We start from the raw sequence: 14,121 nt of genomic DNA, 5'->3' as shown, positions 1-14,121 counted from the left end.
TGAAATTCTCTTTTCCAAAATAACCACTTTGAAACCTGTTAATTACAGACACACAGCCAGCCCTCCTGCCCACCCCCACCCCCCAAGTAAGGACCCGGGGCTTCTATCGGGGAGAGCAAGGCTCCCCAGGCTAGCTGCTGCCATTGCAGTCCCCATGCTTTGTGTTGGGTGAATTAGCCTTAGGAAGAGAATCCAGATTAATTCAAACCACATGGCCACTCCTCCCTCCCCTAGCCTCAGACTCCTCCTCCCTCCCCTGGAGACAGAGGCCAGTGCAGTCTAATTTGGTCCAGTGTTTTTGTTTCCTAAAATCTGTCTTGGGCTCTGGGCCATTAATAGGTTGCAGCTGATTTTAATCTACATGAATCAGAAACTTTGCTTCTTTGGTTTTTAAGGAGATTACAAATTGTGTGTCCCACAAAGTTGGGATGGAGGGGAAAGGCCTTGGGGGTGGGGGAGAACCTATCCTGGAAGGCACAAAATCTCTGCTCTCCATTAGGCAGCCGGTTTGAATGAGCCTGCGATTTCTCAAAGCTGTGTTGGGGGGTGGGCGGTGGTAGTTTGGAGGAGGTGAGGGTCTTCCTGCTATGATCGTGTGGCAGACACTCAGCGCCTAGGCCTACGTAAACAGCTGAAAGCCAAGGATTTGGACAAGCAGAGGCATCGTTTCACCTATCTTCAACAAATTATTTCCCCAAGTTCTTGCTGGGTGCCTACCGTAAGCTAGTTCCGAGGGCAGGAAACCACAGACAGCTGTTCCCATGTGGCCCTCAGCCCAGCTCTGTAAGTAAAGTTTAGTTGGGACACAACAGAGCCCATTGGCTTAGTATTGTCTGTGGATACTTCAATAGCTGTGACAGAGAGCTGAAAGTGTTTGCTGTCTGCCCTGTGGCCATGAACATTTGCCAACCTTGAGCTAGAGGAGGTTGCTAATCTCAGAGGACCAGCACCTCGCTCATAGGACAATGAAGGACAGATTTAGGGTGTCTCTGTTCCCACATCATCCTGAGGTCAAGACTCCTCCCAGACATCACCCCTCTGGAAGTGTCTTCATAGTCACTTGACCAGTGAAAAAAATGAAAAGTAATACCAGCTACGTTCTTGCCCAAAATCCCTCCTTTCCTATTTCACGGGTAAAGGAACAGAGCCTCCAAAACGCAGTCTCCCATGGAAACTGCAGGTGGCGGGGGGGGGGCTCTGAGTCTCCAAGTCACCAGTCACTCCTGTTTGTGAGGTGATAGTAACACAGGGGACTGGGGTGCTTGAATAATGAGCCATCCTGCTGTGTCACATTGCCCACATTATGAAGTTCTCTCGCCAGTGGTTCTATGGCACTCTGGTGTGGGAATTTTGGGGTAACATGTCTCCATTTTAAAGGCAAAGGAGAATCAGGGCTGAGGATGAGAATCAGACTGGTCAGACTTCCCTCACCCTTGAAATCCATCTCTGCCCATTGGCTAGTTAGGGTGAGCACCCTCCTTTCAGGCCTATAGGACCTAGACTGGCCTTCCCTTCATGGAAACCCCATGCGAGATTGCCACGGTGACTCCACGACAGTTCCTGCCCTTTCGGAGGCTTGTATGCGAGTTGGGGCAGCCAGGAACAAAGTTCCATACTACCTTGCATAGAACGTTGGCTCGGTGCAGGGGCCTCTGGCTATCAAGAGCTGAGCTTCAGCTCCTATGAGGAACAATGGTCTTGGACCCCACTGCTTCCACTGCCATCGCTGTCCCAGACCCTTTTCCTTAGCCAGCTTCTCCTCGTACTGTAGGCAGCAGCTCAAAGCCAGTGAGGAGTCAGGAGTGCCTATCTTTAAAGTTCTGCCTTTGCTTGGTGGTTTCTTAGTGACAGAGAATGTGACCTGTCTGAAAGTGACAGTGGAACTCCATCTGAGGAAGGACTGAGGAAACCCCTATCACCCGCCATGAACGAGTTTGTGTAGGGTCGAGGTGAAGCCTGGGAAATGACCCCAGCAGCATCTTGGGGTCTTCTCTCCCAGCTTAGGGAGTCTAGACTCAGAAACTGCTCTGCAGAGCTAGACCGTGGCACAGTGAAGAACAGTCCAGCACTCCCAGCCTTTTCCCCTCGCTGAGCTTCCAAGGCCTCCCTGGGACCAGGCAGAACCGGGGGTCGTAGCTCGGCCTTCAGAGCTGCTATGTCTACATTGTGGTTCCCGATACGTTCAGGCTCTGTTCTGCAGGATCCCTGGGCCAGACTTTTCCCCCCTCTACTTCCTTGAGTCTAGACTGGAAGGAGAACAGAAGTTGCACCAGAAATCCAGGTAGATGTGTAAAACGCTTGATTTAGCAGGTCCAGAGCTGTGCTGAGGGCAGTGCTGGCACCGGGCACCCCTCATAACAACTGCGTGGCTCTTGAATGGAATGGAATGCACCATGGTTAAATAGAGGTCACCGAGTGGGTACTATAGGCTGGGTACTGCCTGGATGAGCGTACCACCAGCAAGGCAGACTTGAAAGAGGCCACATGCCAAGGAGTTTGTTTACAGAGTGCAGTTTCTTGCCATGTGGAGGTGAGAACTGCCTGCCCACATGTATGAATTGGTGGCTGTTGGTCAAATTCCCCACCTTACTATGGGCCGCCAGGCCATCTAGCACCCTCACACGGAGAACCGGGCATTAAAGCTTAAAGCCCAGCTCTACCCTCCTATGCTACCAAACAAAGCTGAACCAGGACGTAACATTGAAAGGGCTCATAAACACTTCCTGGGGCTGGCTGACAAACCACAGCTCACTGAGCAAGCCGGACAAGTTTGAAAACACACACATGCACACAAGAATGCCCAAGCTGCCACCAGCCGGGCGGACTGGGCGCCAGAATGGTTCTCGAGCAAAGCTTTACTGAGAGAGAAGGGTGGGGGCTGTGGGGTAATGTTGAAAATGGACTTCATTTGTCTTTCACCTTGCCACGTCACCAGAGGCACAGCTGAGACCTGAAGCTTCAGTCCTTTTTTTTTTTTTTTTTTTTTTTGTCCTGTGTAAACAAGGGCTGGTAATTAGCAGAGGAAGTGAACTCCACCAGCGGTGAATGTGTACCAACCTGTGGTATGGGCAGCTGCCAGACGTTTCTACCTGAGAACAGGCATGGAATCTCTGTTGCTTTCAGTCTTCTCCCCCGACCACTGAATGTGGGCACTGCTGTTACAGGCTCAAAGGTATTTCCCCAGCAACCCCCCAACCGAGAGAGAGAGAGAGAGAGAGAGGCCCCTACCCAGTACTTCCTTCCCTTAGTCCCCTCACATCTAACTGCTAGTACCCAGTTGCTGGGTGGTACACCCCTCGCTCCTTAAACACATGGACCGTTTTCCTTCCTGTGCACACCCCCAGCACACAGGAACTCACACTGAAGCCAAGGATGTTTATGCTCCCATGTGTTCACACGCACACACATACACACACAGCCACGCTCCAATGGGCTCCTGTACAGCGAACACAGGCCTGGGTTTGTTTGCCATTGTTTTGCCATCAGTCAAGAGAGAAGGAGGTCAGAGAAGTTTGTCACCTGTTTCATAGCACTTCTCTTGAACTAGAGGATTGGGAAAGGTGGTTTCATGTTGTGTGAGAGCAGTGGAGTGAGAAGCAGTGACCAAGGTGACCCCTCCTGCCTGAACTCCCCTGGACTGCTGGAAGAATGCTTTAGCTCATCCTGTCTGAGACCAGCCTGAGAAGACAGAAGCTTGACTAAAGGATTTCTGGAAATCGGATGTTTTGGGGGTCTCTTATTATTTCTCTCTCTCTCTTTTTAGGCCCAGTCTCTCTGGAATAAGCTATCTTCTGAAAACCTGGACAGAGGTAACAGTCAAACAAGCAAAGATAAATTTGGGTAGAAAATGAAAGAGATTTAAAAAAAAAAAAGTTGGCCCCCAAGTGATCAATGTCTCCCTGGGAATCCACAGTCACCAGAAAAACTGAAACAATTCCTGGCTTCAGCCCCAACAGCGGTGACTAGTCTAATGGTTTCTTCAGCATAAGTACTATGAATACTGTGTTTGCACTGACAATAAAACAAGCTAATAGACAAGCTCATTTTTCGTTTCCAAATGTCAGATGGGCCTAGTGTGCCCAAGTTCTTACCTAGTGGGTGTGGATAGGAGGTAACATCTTGTGGTGCATCATACACACAGCATAGCCTTCTCACAGTGTGCGCACTGGGGCTGTGGACGGATTCCTCTGTGTGCCCCCACTGAGCTGTGGCAAAGGGCAGGCTGGAAGTGCATGAACTATGTTCATAGCCTTGGCTTGTAAATTCCTCCCTATTCCCAACCTCAGCAGAGTTCAAATACAATCTTGCTCAAAAGCATAGTACACAAAACTGGTCAAAGCACTGTCTTTGGGCATGCTTTTTATATAAAAAAAATTTTTTGCTTATTTATTTGCATACAGAGAGTGACAGAGAACAAGAGACAGGCAAAGACAGAGAGAATGGGCATATCAAAACCTCCAGCCACTGCAAACGAACTCCAGATGCATGCACCACTTTGTGCATTTGGCTTTGCATGGGTACTGGGAAATTAAACCTGGGTCGTTAGGCTTTGCAGGCAAGTGTCTTAACCGCTAAGCCATCTCTCCAGCCCCCAAAAGCAATGTCTTTGCTTTGGGAATGGGTTATTTGTGTGTGTGTCCAATATCCAATTTGCTCATGCTAGATCTTTCCCCTACTTAAATATTAGGCGAATCTCCAAAGGGTTCCTTGGCACCAGTTTGGAAACCCCATGGTGCTGGATTTGCTTGGGTATTAGACTTTAGGGCCCGAGAACATGCAGTGACAAAGATCAGCTAGAAATTTCATAGCCCTTTCAAATCAGTGTGGATTTTACATACTATTTAGTATGTTCGTGTTGGGTGTGATCTAGAGTTAGGGATCTCTTGCTATGGGTCCCCGCCTTCCACGGATCTGCAGCTCAGGAGCAGTGACTAGCTAGTGAAAGCCAGAGAGGAATCAGAAATGACTGGCTTGCCAGAGAGAGTCATACCACCATGGGCTTCAGGATCCAGTGACAGACTTTGTATCTAATGCTATTTGGCAGAAAAACGATATGACTGGAAATAAACTAGCATAAGAAGGTTCGCATTGCTGGTAGAAATCACCAACCAAAAGCAGCTTGTGGGGGAAAAAAAGAGATTTATTTTGGCTTACAGGCTCAAGGGGAAGCTCCACGATGGCAGGGGAAAACGATGGCATGAGCAGAGGGTGGACATCACCTCCTCGCCAACGTAAGGTGGGCCATAGCAACAGGAGAGTGAGCCAAACACTGGCAAGGGGAAACTGGTTATAACACCCATAAGCCCGCCCCCAACAACACACCGCCTCCCGGAGGCGTTAATTCCCAAATCTCCATCAGCTGGGAACCTAGCATTCAGAAGACCTACATTTATGGGGGACACCTGACTCAAACCACCACACTCCCTTTTCCATCCCCAGCAGGACCCGACTCCTCCAGAACTTTCCTCCAGCCTCCATGGGTATTGCCTGGTATGACCCAGCCCACACCTTTCCAACCCTGTGACTGAACAAACCCACTGAGGTGTGTAGAGGTCCACTGTGCAAAGGGGCAAGGAGGGCATTTTTATCATGTGGGTCCCAAGCAGAAGCCTGCTTGCTCAGTTCTGCTCGCCCTCGTTTCTAGGCCTTCCGATTCTCTTTGCCTCCAGACTCCTCGATGAAAACCTCGGTTTCTTTAGTTAAGCTAGAAAGCAGCGGGAGATAGCACCCAGTCAGGTTTGAGGAATGAAGCTCTGCTCTGCTCTCTGTTTGCCTTGAGAAACGCTAAAGCTTTTGGTACTGGAATGTGTCCATGCCTGAAATAAGGGGCACTGTTAAACATGGGCCTAGCGACTTTGAAGGGGTGGTGGGGATGAAGATGTAATTAGAGCCTATAAAGGCTTTGTGCTTCCTGGATGAAAGGCAACGCTGCGGCATTTTATTATCTACCTACTCTGCCTTTTATATTACAGCAGTTCCCTTCTGTATTTTCTTTTTTGGGGGGCACATAAACTTTATTGGGTATTCATTTCAAAAAAAGGTCTCCTTGCACCTCAGAGCAGGATTTTTATTTGGTACTTTAGAGAATTTCTTTCTAGAACCAGGACCTGAAAAGATTCCTCTTGGTCAGGGTAGAGGAGGTCTGTGTGTGTTTGGCTGCTCAAGTCAGTTCCACTTAATAAATATTTATGGAACATCTACCGACATCTTCCTATCCCTGAGACGCAGGGCGGGCAGCAGTAAAATCAGTATGAAAGGTTGTGAATTTCAGAGCCAGGCTGCCTACAGGCTGAGTTTCAAGTCAACAGTTCCAAAAATGTCCTTGGAGAGCGCTGGACACTCTTCTGAATCTCTTAAGTGTCCTCGAAGATGGAGATCACCCCACCCGTTTCACACCATCATGTGACACAAAAATTCAGATCTAGCGAGTGGGGGCTGGGAGCTCAGCTCTCCCACTGCCTTACCTCTTCAGGATCTAGCTCTGGAGGAGGGGTAAGGAGATGCCTCTTTCTGATTCTGCTCTTGGTTCCCTAAAGCCCTCTCTAGCCCTGAGCCTACTTTGGAATGAATGCCAGCTGGTTGATCCTGGGCTCTTCTTGTCTCAATTTTCCCTAAGGCTTCCTCCAGGCAATCTATTCCCTCCATATCCTCCCTCCCCAGTCCAAACCTTCCAAGGCCCCTATATCAAATCCTCCTCTACCCTCCTCTAAAGCCATTCATAAGAGGAAGTCTGAAAGGGTTCTCCTTTTTTTTTTCATTCAGTTCTTATTTATTTTGACAATTTCATACACGTAATATAATGTATTTAGATCATATTCATCCACCATTAACTCTCTTGATCCTCTCCCCACTGAAGCCCTTTTCCTTCCCCACTATCCCCCTTCTACGTGTGTGTGTGTGTGTGTGTGAATGCTGGGAGTTATCTAGAGGAGCATAAGTAACTCATCAGTGGCTACACCACTGAAGAAAATGACTCCCCCTCTTCAGACGGGTAAAGCCTGGTGGGCTCCACCTCCTCCATGATGGGCTGTTGACAGGCCCAATATTGTTCAGGTCTTGTGCGGGTAACCACAGCTGCTGTGGCTCAGGTGCAAGGTCAAGAAGACAGCATTGCTCAATGTCCTGTATCCTTGAGGAGAGAGGATGGTGGACGTTGGTTTGCTGTACTCGCTGCAGGCAAGTTCAAAGGGCAGGCTCCGTGAAGGGCAAGGCACTTCAAGCAGGAGGAAGAGTGGCGAAGCCGGGCTAGGAGGCCAAGGTTATCCTGCAAGGGCAAGTCTGGCAGGACCTATAAAAGCCATCTAGGGATGAGACGACTTGGACGTGTCCTCTTCCCCCTGGGCCAGCCTGGAAGATGCACCTAGAATTATCCCTGGCAGATACAGCCATTTAGTTTGAGAGGACTTTCTGAGCTAACAGCATGTACATAAGCCCCTACCAGAGAGCTCTTGTCTTCCAGGTTCCCAGGGCCGAGTGGATACAAGGAAGCCCTTGAATAGGCACTACTTTAAATTAAGCTTCCGATGCTTAGAAGGGGCCTCAGCTTCCCACAAATCCTGGGGTGCCCAGACCTTTGAGGAGTGTTCAGTGCATTTGTTCTTTTAGAAGCAGGCCTAGGAAGCCAGGAGTTATTTGTTTCCGAAAGGTAGGCCATCAGGTGGGTGGTCTTTGTGTGTGTGTGTGTGTGTGTGTGTGTGTGTGTGTGTGTGTGCGCGCACTTTGATTCCTTGCCTTTCTTTTCAGGACCACTGAGGGGTTTATTTTCCCTCTCCCAGCAGTGCTCCAGGGGCGTGGCTGCACAGTGCATCTGTGCTGGGTTTTCCCACAGGCCCCTGCAAAGACAGTCCAGTTGCCTTCAGAGATCCCAAGGTGGCCCCATGGTGGGGCGAGGGGAGCCAGCTGCAGCTGTGTGCCCCCCTCCCTTCTGCAACAGGCTTTGATCAGATTTTGTGGGGGCTGTGCGCAGCCTGTCCTCCCATCTCCAGCGTCTCTCAGGTGGAAAGTTCTGTTCAGCCTGTCTGTGGCTTCAAAGGCTCTGCTCCTTCGGGCTGGGACAAGTCTGATAATGGCTCCCATTTTGTTGTTTTGTGATCTCCCAGAAACCCCCATCTTTCATTTGACAGGCTTTTGCTTGTTTGGTTGGACTGCTTTGGCCAAACTGAAACCACCTTTCTGGTTGAGGAAGCACATTGACGTCTTCTCTCGTGGAGGCTCCTTTGATGGCTCAGACATGGCCTTCTAGCCCAGACAAAGGTGACCAAGCTGTGGCAGCCAGGCACCTGGCAAGTCAGAGTCTGGGTGCTGGGCAGGAGAGATGTCTGCTAGAGGCAAAGGACTGCCCGAGCTTGAGAGTCTGTCAAGAGGAACGCTCAGTTCTGCCCTTCCCTTGGCAGCAAACGGTTTAAGGAAAGCCGAGGGTTTCTGCTCGAGTTCCTTGAAGGAATCCGGCCACCGTGGCTGAAGGGGCCCGCCATTCGTCCCACGCTTGCGCTTGAACCTAGGCCCGGCGTAGGAAAGGCCTAGAGTCCCAAAGTGGACTGTCCCCCTGGACCGTGAACTTCTCACTCTCTTGAGAAACAGGCAGTAGGCCGGAGGAACTTGGGAAGTCCCGTTCTGGCCCAGCAGGCCTTACAAGCCTTGGTTCTCAGCCCGAGGGCTGCATAGCGGCCACCCAGGCTCCTCCAAGGCCTGCTTCCAGCTCCTGGTGCCACCGACCCTGCGCTTCGTCTGTCAGCCTCCGCGGCTGAGTGAAAGGATAAGGGCCGGGCCACCAAGATGCTGCTGTTGGTTTGGACGGAGGTTGCCGCCTTCCCAGAAGGCTCAGCGCAGACTGACCGGGCCGTGGCTGGCGGCTCCTCACACCGTGGGTGGGGTTAGCCCACACGCTGCCCTTTGGTTTCCTCACATTTAAAATGAGGGTGGCCAAGGGCAACAAGAGCCGTCAGGAGAGCATCCTCTTTCCTCAGCCTGATAGCACAGGGCTCTTCCTTCCTTTCGCCTGGACTCAAAACAACCGCACAGAACAATGATCGCAGGAGACCTGACCGGGATTTATTATGTGACTGTCCCATGGTGGTGCCCCGCTGGCTTTATCTTGTGCAGAGGTCTGTGTGGGAGGAAATCTGGCAAGGCCATGGTTGTCTCTTTGAAGCTGCACTCCCTCTCACACAGACTTCTGGGAGGATGGGGACAAGTGGCCCGACCTCAGCCTTGGCTATGGCAAGAGGGAGACCCGGGCTGATCTCCCAAGACTTTTTTTTTTTTTTTTTTTTTTTTTTTGGTGTTTTGAGGTAGGGTCTCACTCTGGCCTAGGCTGACCTGGAATTCACTATGTAGTCTCAGGGTGGCCTCGAACTCATGGCGATCCTTCTACCTCTGCCTCCAAAGTGCTGGGATTAAAGATGTGCACTACCACACCCAGCTTCCCAAGACTTTCTTGAAAACAGGATTCTCCTGAAAGTTTGGGCACCCCTGATAAGTGGAGTTCACGTGAGCCCACTCTTTTTTTTTAATTAATTAATTAATTTATTTTAATTTTTATTAACACTTTCCATGATTATAAAAAAAATCCCATGGTAATTCCCTCCCTCCCCGCCCCCGACACTTTCCCCTTTGAAATTCCATTCTCCATCATATTACCTCCCCATCTCAATCATTGTACTTACATATATACAATATCAACCTATTAAGTACCCTCCTCCCTTCCTTTCTCTTCCCTTTATGTCTCCTTTTTAACTTACTGGCCTCTGCTACTAAATATTTTCCTTCTCACGCAGAAGCCCAGTCATCTGTAGCTAGGGTCCACATATGAGGGAGAACATGTGGCACTTGGTGAGCCCACTCTTGCAAAGAAAGGACTTCAAATACACTGTCCATTTGCCCGGGCTAGGACTTTACTGAGCTGTTCTACCCAGCCAGGGTCCTCTCTCCTGCTGGCTATGGGGTGGGGGCCACGTCAGGCTGTGTCCTCCGTGAGGATGGAAAGGCAGGGGACACACGCAGCAGTGCACACTCTAGCTTTTCACACCAAAAGACCTCGGATCTAAGGGCGTCATCACTTTTCTCTCTGTGGTTGAGAGAGGAGAAAGGACTTCAGAGCCTTGGGGCTAAGAGAAGCTGGCTGGGTCCTTGACTACATTTCCCCCTGAGGGCAGACGGTCTGCCATCTGGCTGCTGCTAGCAGGGCCTGACCGGGCCGTCCCAGCACAACTTTGCTCTCAGCCCACCTCCCGACAAACAGAAACTCCAGTGCTGCTGGTGATCAGAAGTTAAGTCTTGCTGCGGCTGCCATTTTATCTCCGTCAGTGCTCGACCTTGCAGTGTTAAATAAGAGCCTTGATTTCACTGCTAAGAGGAAGAAGAAAGAAAGGCTTTCTCATCATGAAGTTGAGCTGAGCATTGTGGGGTGCTGATCCACCCATCCCTGGGGGGACGGTTGATCCTTTTATGCTGCAAACTGAGTACAGGCAGACCTGGGTTCAAGGTCTGGTTCTGTGCCAGCATTCACCTAGGTGACCTGACGTCTCGGAGCCTCAGTGTCCTCATCTATGCGAGACGGAGTATGAACCTGTAGCTGATGAGTGAATTATGAGGAATTGTTACGTGTTGCATCTTTTTCCTGCCAGACCCCACGGAAGCACTGGCTCTCCTGGTGTCTTTCCTTCCATGTCTGTAACCTCCTAGGCCCTACAGTTAGAAAATGTCCAGATAGCCAACTCCTTTCTTTCCACAGCAGTCCCCTCTGGCCCTGCCATGGCCTGACCTCTCCCGTCTGTTTCCTCCTTCAGCCTTTTAGTCAACCACAAGGGTGCACATCTACTAGAGAGGACTTTCTCCCAGGGCTTTCTGGGCCTCTACAAGAAGTTTCCCTCGCAAACTCGTGTTTTTTCAGCTTCGATCGTTTCTGATTCTTCTAGTCAAATAATACTTCTATGTACATTTTACAAGGGGCTCAGCTCCTCCAGGGGGTTTCAAGAGAGAAACCAGCTTCGTGCCTCTTCCTCTCTGATGGGTTGGTGGCCTGACTTTTCTCCTCAGCAGCTCCTATGAACAACTTCATGTTTTCATCTCAAAGGTGCCCTTCTATTTCTGGCTTGCAGATGCTAATCAGTGCCGTGATGAGTTTGTTCTTTACATAGTTGGCATTTCTGGATCTTGTTCTGGGGTCCCCCATGTTTATGGGGTTTGGCTAAAGATTAGAAGGTCACTATGACACTATTGTCCTGAGAACAGGGTAGAAGTGGGGACTAATTAAAACAAAACACAAAATGAAGATAAGACATAAGTAGACAAAGACACCTCAGGTCTCTCCCCTTCCGAGCATGACAAGGAGCGAGGGAAGTCCATCACATTTCTGAACCATCCTTCAACTTGCAGCCGAAGGCTCCACTGTCTCTCCTTTTTCTGTCTGCATATGCATGTTAAGTTTGTGTCTTTACATGCAAATAGTGAGTTCTCTGTGCACGGAAACCAGCCATTTAGAAGGGTCTTGTGCCACTGCAGAATGTGACTCCTGAAAGCATAAACTGACCTGTGCTCACACCTGGCTGGTGGGAATGCGAAATGATTCTATCACTGTAGAAGATAGCATGGTGGAGCCTCAAAAAACTGGAAAAATCAGAATCCACATATGACCTACTAAGTCAACTTCTAGGCATATGCCCCCAAAGAATTGAAAAAAGGCGTTCAGATACATACAAGTTTATTGCAGCCTTATCTTCAGTAGCCAAAAGGTGGAAATAACTCCCCAGGTATATTGTATCTTCACAATGGAATATTAATAGGCTGTCGCAAGTGATGAAGTTTGGATACATGATACAATGTGGAAGACTCCATACACAAAATGTCACATACTGTAAGGTTCCAATTGCTTAATGGTTAGGGGTGATAAAAACATTTTGGAACTAGATTAAAGTGATGGTTGTATATTATTGTGAATGCACTAATGGCCATTTTAAAATGGTCAGTTTTGTATTATGTGAATTATAGGTGAATAAAAATTAAAGACATTTTGGGCTGGAGAGATGGCTTAGCGGTTAAGCGCTTGCCTGTGAAGCCTAAGGGCATTGGTTCCAGGCTCATTTCCCCAGGACCCACGTTAGCCAGATGCACAAGGAGGTGCATACATCTGGAGTTCCTTTGCAGTGGCTAGAGGCCCTGGCATACCCATTCTCTCTGTGTCTCTTTCTCTGCCTCTTTCTCTGCCTCTTTCTCATTCTGTCTGTTGCTCTCAAATAAATAAATAAGAATAAACAAATTTTTTTTTAAATTAAAGACATTTTAAAGTTTCTAAAGAAATAGAATAACGATAGCAGTAATGTAGCCTCCATGTCCTGAGGCCACACCCTAGCACCTGCTCATGTTTTCAGTTTACACTTCCTTCCATGTGCCATGTACCAAAACAGTTCATTGTGAAGGTTCCCACCATGCCTGCTCTTGATCCCCTTTCTGAGCCACATCCCCTGAAAGTCCATGGCGAAAGCTGAGTCCACAGCATTAAATACACCCTTGCACAGGCCACATTGCATGGGTAAGAGCACCTAAATCACCAGTAATTAGCTTCTCTGACAGTAAAGTGTATTTTCTAGGCAAGAGGAACAAGCTCGCATTTTCTGCCTTTAAGAATTTTTACAGGGGCTGTGGAGATGGCTCAGTGATTAAAGGCACTTTTTTACAAAACCTGACAGCCTGGGGTCGATTCCTCAGGACCCGCATCAAGCCCAGATGCACAGAGTGGTGCACGTGTCTGGAGTTCATTAGCAGCGGCAAAAGGTCCTGGTGTGCTTATTCTCTCTCTCTCTCCTCAAAAATAAAAAGTGGATATTTCTTTTAAAAAATAAATTTTACAGGCTTCAAGAAGAAAAAGAATATAAACATCAGGACACAGAAGAAATGGTCCCAGGTTTGGGTGAATACCTCCTCCCCATGTAGGGTTTTCTTTGAAATTGTTGTTTCAAGAATTTTGGAGGAAAGGAAGTTCATGCCTACACTCCGTTTGCTCCCATTCTACCCGTGTTGGGGGACTTTCAAGACCTTTTAGATTTGTGCTTCCAGAAGAGAAGACTTGGCACTTCATTGAGCAAGATGCCCAGAAGGAGAGCCAGGCTGTGGAGGCTGCCTGCCCCGTTGTAGCTGGGCCTGAAAGTTAGGTCTGGTGACCGAACTGTCATTCATTCATGTACTCATTCATTCACTTACTGAACAGGGGCCTGCTGTCTCCCCAGCACTGGCTAAAGACCCTCTGTCCTTATCTTTGTTGTCCAGGTGGCTCAGTAAGAAGCCAGTGTCCAGGGCAGGAGTGTCATGGGGAGCCATGGGAAGTCACAGACTGAGGCACTGGATAAGGTCTTCCTGAGCTGGTGAGGTCTGAGCCCAGGGCTGAAGGCAGAGTGATTCAGGACCTAGCAACGCTGGGATGAGCACAGCCCCCACATGGGCCCAGTGACGTGAAAAGAAGTGGCGAGTCAAGGAGGGGAGGCGGCTGCCAGGGCAAGTCAGGGCCACACTGGGGAAGGGCTTGGCATTCAACCTAATTCTTTGTGCTGACTTTTTTCCTTCTCAGAACAACAGCTGAATATTTATCATACCTCATTTCCTTTAATCCTCTCAGGAGCCCTGTATACAGATGAAGACAGCAAGCTTCCAGAAGGTTAATCAACTCCCACAATGAAAGACACATCACTGGGACAGAGTCTACTGGGAAATGCATGAGAATGACTGCGCAGTTTTCCTGGGGGCCACTGAGATGGATGGCAAGGCTTTGACTATTTGGGACTAATTCATTTCATTTCTCAAACCGGGCATGGGCACATGGCTACTCTTTCTTCTTTCTGTTTGTGGCAATGGTCCCAATGACTTTAATATATATACATATATCAGAGAGGGAGAGAGAGAGAGAGAGAGAGAAATTGAGAGAGAATGGGCACACACCATGGCCTCTAGCCACTATAAACAAACTCTAGACTCATGTGCCACTTTGTGCATCTGGTTTATGTGGGTACTGGGGAATTGAACCTGGATCCTTTGGCTTTATAGGCCAGTGCCTTAACCACTGAGCATCTCTCCAGCCTGACCACCCCCCACCCCCAAAGACTCCTGAAGCCATTGGCCTAATGAACAGTG

General features: G+C 49.1%; 1 long non-coding RNA gene across 1 annotated transcript in view; it reads left to right on the top strand.

The window, feature by feature from the left end:
- The window catches only part of LOC123462119, a 31,474-nt gene extending 17,761 nt beyond the window's left edge, over positions 1-13,713 (top strand). Inside the window, exons 2-3 of the long non-coding RNA XR_006638118.1 lie at positions 3,764-3,809; positions 13,610-13,713. This is a non-coding gene — a long non-coding RNA (uncharacterized LOC123462119). The remainder of the gene's footprint in view (positions 1-3,763; positions 3,810-13,609) is intronic.
- The last annotated feature ends 408 nt before the right edge of the window (positions 13,714-14,121 follow it).

The sequence above is a fragment of the Jaculus jaculus genome, chromosome 7 (assembly GCF_020740685.1).
Source record: "Jaculus jaculus isolate mJacJac1 chromosome 7, mJacJac1.mat.Y.cur, whole genome shotgun sequence".
In the NCBI taxonomy this organism is placed as follows: Eukaryota; Metazoa; Chordata; class Mammalia; order Rodentia; family Dipodidae; genus Jaculus; species Jaculus jaculus.
This window is presented reverse-complemented; position numbering and strand designations above follow the sequence as displayed.